The sequence below is a fragment of the Pyrgilauda ruficollis genome, unplaced genomic scaffold (assembly GCF_017590135.1).
Source record: "Pyrgilauda ruficollis isolate IOZ18807 unplaced genomic scaffold, ASM1759013v1 scaffold79, whole genome shotgun sequence".
Classification (NCBI taxonomy): domain Eukaryota; kingdom Metazoa; phylum Chordata; class Aves; order Passeriformes; family Passeridae; genus Pyrgilauda; species Pyrgilauda ruficollis.
Window position 1 is genome coordinate 4619789 of NW_024529821.1, and position 6090 is coordinate 4625878.

Here is a 6090-nt window from a genome sequence, read left to right on the forward strand (position 1 = left end):
CGGACCCTCGCACGGCGCGGCCGCCGCCAGGCCCCGCCCCGCGCACGCGCCGCTCCCGCCGCCGCGGGCGGCCCCTCAGCGCGGGCGGGAGGGGCGGGGTCCCCCTCACGGCTCTTCCCGCCTCTTCCCGCATCCCGCCCGGCGCCGGGAGGAAGAGGAGGAGGGAGAGCGTCCCCGCTTTCTGCTTAGTGCCGGTCACAGAACGGCAGAATCACTGAGGTCGGAGAAGACTTCGAAGACCATCAGGTCCAACCTGTGACCGATCCCCACCTTGTCACCCAGCCCGGAGCACTGAGTGCCGCGTCCAGGCCTTCCTTGGACACCTCCAGGGATGGGGACACCAAACCTCTCTGGGCAGCCGCTGCCAAGGCCTGCCCACCCTTTCTGTGATGCCCAATATGAACCTCCCCTGGCACAGCTTGACGCCGTTCCCTCTCATCCTGTCCCTGTTCCCTGGGAGCACAGCCCAGCTCCCACCTGGCTGTCCCCTCCTGTCAGGAGTTGTGCAGAGCCAGAACGTCCCCCCAGGCCTCCTTTTCTCTTCAGGTTGAGCCCCTTTCCCAGCTCCCTGAGCTGCTCCTGGTGCTTCAGCCCCTTCCCCAGCTCCGTTCCCTTATCAGGACACGCTCCAGTCCCTCGGTGTCCTTGTCATGAGGGCCAGAACTGGACACAGCACTTGAGGGGCCTCACAGTGCCCAGTCACTGCCCTGGTCCTGCTGGACGCATTGGCCTCTTGTCCACATGGGCACACCTGGGCTCATGTCCAGCCATTGTTGAGCAGCATCTCCAAAGCCTTGTCTGGGTCCTTTATGGCATCTGACCCCAATCCCCCACCAGTGGGATCCACCCACTGAATCACCTCATGCTCGCCCTGAGACCCTGCACATCCCCATGCTCCTGTTAGCTGTGGTTGCCTCCATCCCCAAACCCTTCCAGCCTGCCCCAGCCATCCATCCAGGATGGGCCAGGGGGTCACGGCCATGACTGGAAATGCTCTGCCAAAATATCCCCAAAAAATGATAATCCCAGAGTGACAGACTGTGCGACACCTGGTGCCCACCGAAGCTGCTCCATCAGCTGGACAGGGGAGAGAAAACATAATGCTCCTAAGTTGAGATAAAAACAGGAAGAGACCACTCAGCAATTACTGTCATGGGCAAAACAGGAGGGAAGTTTGAGGAAATTTATTGAATTTATTACCAAACAGATTTGTAGGATAGTGTGAAGTCTGTTCTGGAGCCGGCTGGCATCAGCTCCATCAGACACAGGGGAGGCTTCTGGCAGCTTCTCAAAGGAGCCACTCCTATAGCTCCCCCACTACCCAAAACCCAACACACTTCTCAGAAGCTTTCCCAATTGGAAATACTGCTGGAATACCAGCGTTTTAGTTTAAGAGAATTTCCTTTTTTGGTAATTTTTTTAAAACAAAAAAATTAAGTTTTTTTTTTAAATGCACTGTTTATAAGCATATAAAACATACTGATGTTACATTTAATGTTTTAATCTGCTTTTTAATCTTCTGGTCCTTTCAGAGCTAAGAAGCAGCAGCATTTAATTTCACTGTAACAAAGGGCCTTTGGCCCACAGAGGATGGGGATTTCAGCTCCAGCCAAGCCATTGCTGCCTGTAACGATCCTGAAGTAAAATCCAAACTGTAAACACATCTCCTGTTCTGTTACAGTGTGGAATGCCAGCAGCAGGGCTGCTTGACAGCTGATATATTTTAAAAGAATGCAATAATAATCAAGTCCAACGATGCAAACAACATTAAATTCCAGTGTGAGGCTTTGAATCTCCTATACAAACATTCCCGAACTTTTCCCAAAATCCTCTGCTGTGCAGTATTTCAAAAGTAAGGATTTCTGTGGCAGTTTGGTGCAAAACTCTTTTTTCAAGGTGTCCACCTTTCCCCTGAAACACAAAACCTCTGTTTTCCAATTGGCTTAGGAAGGGGATTTTGTTTTTCTGAGCTGGCTGCTGACCCAAACACACCTCATTCCTCATTTGTCCAGGCTGAAGAGCCACCTGCATTGTCACCTACCTATCTGCTGTCACACCTGGCTGCTCTCCAGCTCCTCTGGAATCCCCAGAGCAGTGACAGCTTCTCTCTAGCAAATCCATCACTAGGGAGCTGCCTGCTTGGTTGAGATTTTCAGCAGAAGCATGACAATATTCACTTATGACCATTAGATCCCTTGATGTCTTTAAATTCTGCACTCCCTCCTGACCTGCCAGGAGGAATTTTTTCCTGTGGGACACCTTGACAAGAGGACACTGCAGGCTAATTTGCCACTGCGGGGTTTAATCACTGAGTCTTTCAGCTCATAATCATAAGAGTGGAAAGTGTGTGGAAAGTTCTGTTCTTCTAATCACTGAGGTGAAAAAGGAGAAATTGCTCGGACTCCTCCCCACAATATCCATCACTTACTTAAACAGTGTGAGGTGTAAAAAAAACAAAATACCCAACTGGGATGGAGATGGAAATTACATGCAGGCCTGTAGCTGGGGGATGTGGCCCAGGCTGCAGAGCCCTCCACACCACAGCTTCTCCACAGGCCATTTCCTCAGCCTGGAAACACGGCGCCTGGGCATCTGTGTTTATTTGCCCTGTAGATGTAGCCTAAATCCCAGACTCAGCATGGTTTCTGATGCTCCTCACTTAGGGACTCACAGACAGACAGACAGACGTGTGGTATCTGATGTGATCAAAACCAAGACTGAGGCTCGCCAGCCACAGAACAAGCAAAATTTTGATGCCCTTTTCTGGTGGCGTTAGCAGGCAGCTTTTTGTGGGAAGGCACTGACAAAGCCACCCGAGTGTTGGCATGGATTTATCACTTGGAGGGATCCCTGCTTCACTCACAGTGAGCATGAAGGAACAGCAGAAATTGCTGCTGCTCTCTGGAGGTTGGATGAGCCCGGCGAGGTTGAAAATGTGGTGTAGGCACCAGGTGGGAGACAAACAGCTCTTTTTATCTCTGAGTTTGTCAAAGAGTCGGAAGAAGAGACAGAAAAACACGGACACTCCTCAGCTGTAACAGCCTGTAATGGTGGTAGGACCCACAGGAACCCCAGTGTGGGGGTCGATTTTTCATATTCCACTGCACCCCATTTCCCCCAAACTTATTTCTGGGCTGTCCTTCTTCATGAGGACCAAAGGGACAATATTCATGCAGCCACCATGGATAACAAACACGTCTTTAACCTTAACCTCAGCCACCCCTGCCTTGGGCATAAGGACACGATATTCAGCACAAATGTGACGCTCAGCAGAAGGGCCCGTGCGGGGTTATTTCCCTGCATTTCTTTTCAATGAGTATGTAACTTTGCCTCCTGGAAGCCACTGGCTGATTTTAACAAAAGGTCACCAAAACCACATAAACCAAACACAAATAAACACATTCTTGGGCTGCAGCTGCCAGCCTGTGCACGGCCGCTCACGGAGCTACAGGCCTGGCTGGGCCCCCCTTGCCCATGAAGGCAATTGCTTGCTGGGCTCTGATGTTGTAATTAAAATGCAGGCTGCAAGGATAATTGGGGGTATTAGAAGCCAAATGAAGTTTTCATGGATGTCAAGAAACATCTCATTGGAAAAAGGTGAAAAATGCAATTCACAGGCCAGCTCAAACACTGAAGATCTTGTGTTGATTTTTTTTGGCTGCACAGACTATTTTTGGCAGGATCGAGTTCACGGTCTTTCAAAACCATTCTGGGGAAGATTGTATTGCAAGAGGATACACAAAGTCTGTCCGTGGCAAGCTGCTAGCAATAGCTGTGAACTCAGAGCACTCACATGGAAAAGTTTTGCTTGGATAGACACTGGGATGCTTCACTGCGTGTGCTCCCAGCCTGATTGTATCAGCATTTACCACCGCCGTGTCCCGAGAGGCACAGAGGAGCTGGGATTCATTTCTGCATGTAAAACAAATCTGTAAAAGCAAATAGCTGACAATTAATGGCACTGATAGGAATTTGATACATGAGGGCCTCATGGAAGACACATGATACCGGGATGTTTATGTGGGTGCTGTAAGATGGGAGACAGGGCTTTGGGAACGACTGCTCCCTGTCCAGACTCGCTCGCACACGCTGCTGTGATAGGGGATGGCTTTTCCCACCTCCTCTTTATGATTGTAAGTGACTGTGCAGCATTCCCTGGGGAGGAGAGCCGGCCCCTTCACACAGACACAGGAATGAAGTCCTGCTGCCTCTTCCAATCAGTCTTCCAACATTTTCCCCTTCAAACAGCTTCTCTCCTTTACAAGTACCAGGTGACCTCAGTTTGGATGGCTTCCAACTCAACTGCACCTTGGTTCTGTGGCCCAGGAATCTTCAGCTCATAATTTGTTCAAGGACCTCTGCCTGCAAGGCTTCTCTGCAGAAATGCTCTGGAGCTTTGGCTTTGCCCGTGGATGAGCATTAGAAATGGGCAGGAGGGGCTTCAGATTTAGGAGTGCTAGGAAAAGATGGCACAGCTGAGCTTGTGTAAGCAGCAGGTTTCCTAAGCTATTTAGTATTGATTGACCTCCTTATTATTTAGTATTCCCCTTTATTTAGTATTTATTTATCCCTTTCCGTGGGCAAGGATGCATCCATACACCTCTGAGTAGGGATAAGCCCATTCATTTGCTCTGCTTCACTTCCTGCCATTTCCTAAGGGGTTTCCCTCTTCTGCCTTTCACAGGGCATGGTGCCCCAGGATTTCCAGTTCTCCTTGCTCATCAGGGTGGAACAAACTGGTGGCTTGCTGCTCGTTTTCTCCCACATCTCTGAATTTGCCTTGCCTTTTCCCAAAGCATGAGGAGAACTGAGAATGAGGGAATGGACAACATATTGAGTAATATAAAGAGACAGATGGCTTCACTCAAATCAGCACTGACCCGTGGAGTCTTCCAGGGGAGGCAAGAGCTGAAATTTCAAGGTTTAAAATGTACAGACCTTCCCACAAACTCTTTTTGTCCCGTTACATCAACTATAAACAGGCAGCACTGGGAAGACCAGTGTCTCCTGTTACTTGAACAGCACTGAGGCAAAGATAAAAGCCTTCAGACTTCCAACCTGTTCCCCTTTGCACCAGATTTCTATATTTCCTTAATTTATTTCCTAATTGTGCACACAGGTCCATAAGGCTGCCCTGGAGAAGGAAGGGCTGTCTGCTCCATTGCTCGGGCTGGGATACACAAAGAGGAAAAGTCACACAGCAGCAGAAGGAAATGTGTGTACAAATTCCTGGAAATCATTTAATGGAAAAACATCCTGGGAACATGAAGCTGGCTGGAGCTGCTGTGGCATTAAGCAAGGGAGGCTGGGGGAGAACAGAGCCTCGGAATACGGTTTCAGCATGTGGTTGGGAAGGCACATGCCATTTCTGTGTTTTCCTTATAAGGGGAGTGTGCATGCCATGATATTGCTAAATATGTAATAAATTGTTTGTGTTTGGGGGCTGGCTGTGTCACCTCTTCCCTCCCCAGGACACCCGGGGGCTGCTGGCTGATGTTTGTGTGTCATTGGGAGCGTTTTCCTTGCCAGTGGATGCCAGGATTTGGGGCGATGGATGTTGCACAACCAGGCTTATAATGCTGTTACAATTTGTTCTGCACTCGATCAGAGCTTGATGCTCAGGTGAGAGTTGGTATCAGGACAGAAAATTACAAATCAAACCTTTTTCAATGGAAAAATGGAGGGAAAATTGAGTATCTGTCAGAGGCAGAAGGAAAGCAGGCACCTGAACCTACTCCTACTTGGTCTTTTGTTGGCTTTTCAGTGCAAATGATCCTTCAAAATTTGTCTCCAGGGGTTTTATTCTGTCTCTGCTCAAACAACAGGCCTTTCATTGTAGTTCTGCACATGACTCCAAACAGCACCCATCCTCAGAGAGCTCAGTCTTCTCCATGACTTCCCCTTTCCCTTGGGAAGCCAACAGAGCAGCAATTACAAACTGATGTGGTTGTGTTTTACAGGTCACTTATGCAAGTGTTTCCCTGTGCTCTGGCAGTTGGAGCTGGTTTATGGTTTACCATGGTTTTTCAGAGCCCACACACAATACAGGAATGGAGATAATTAATTGTAGGAGTCACTGTATCCCATCCT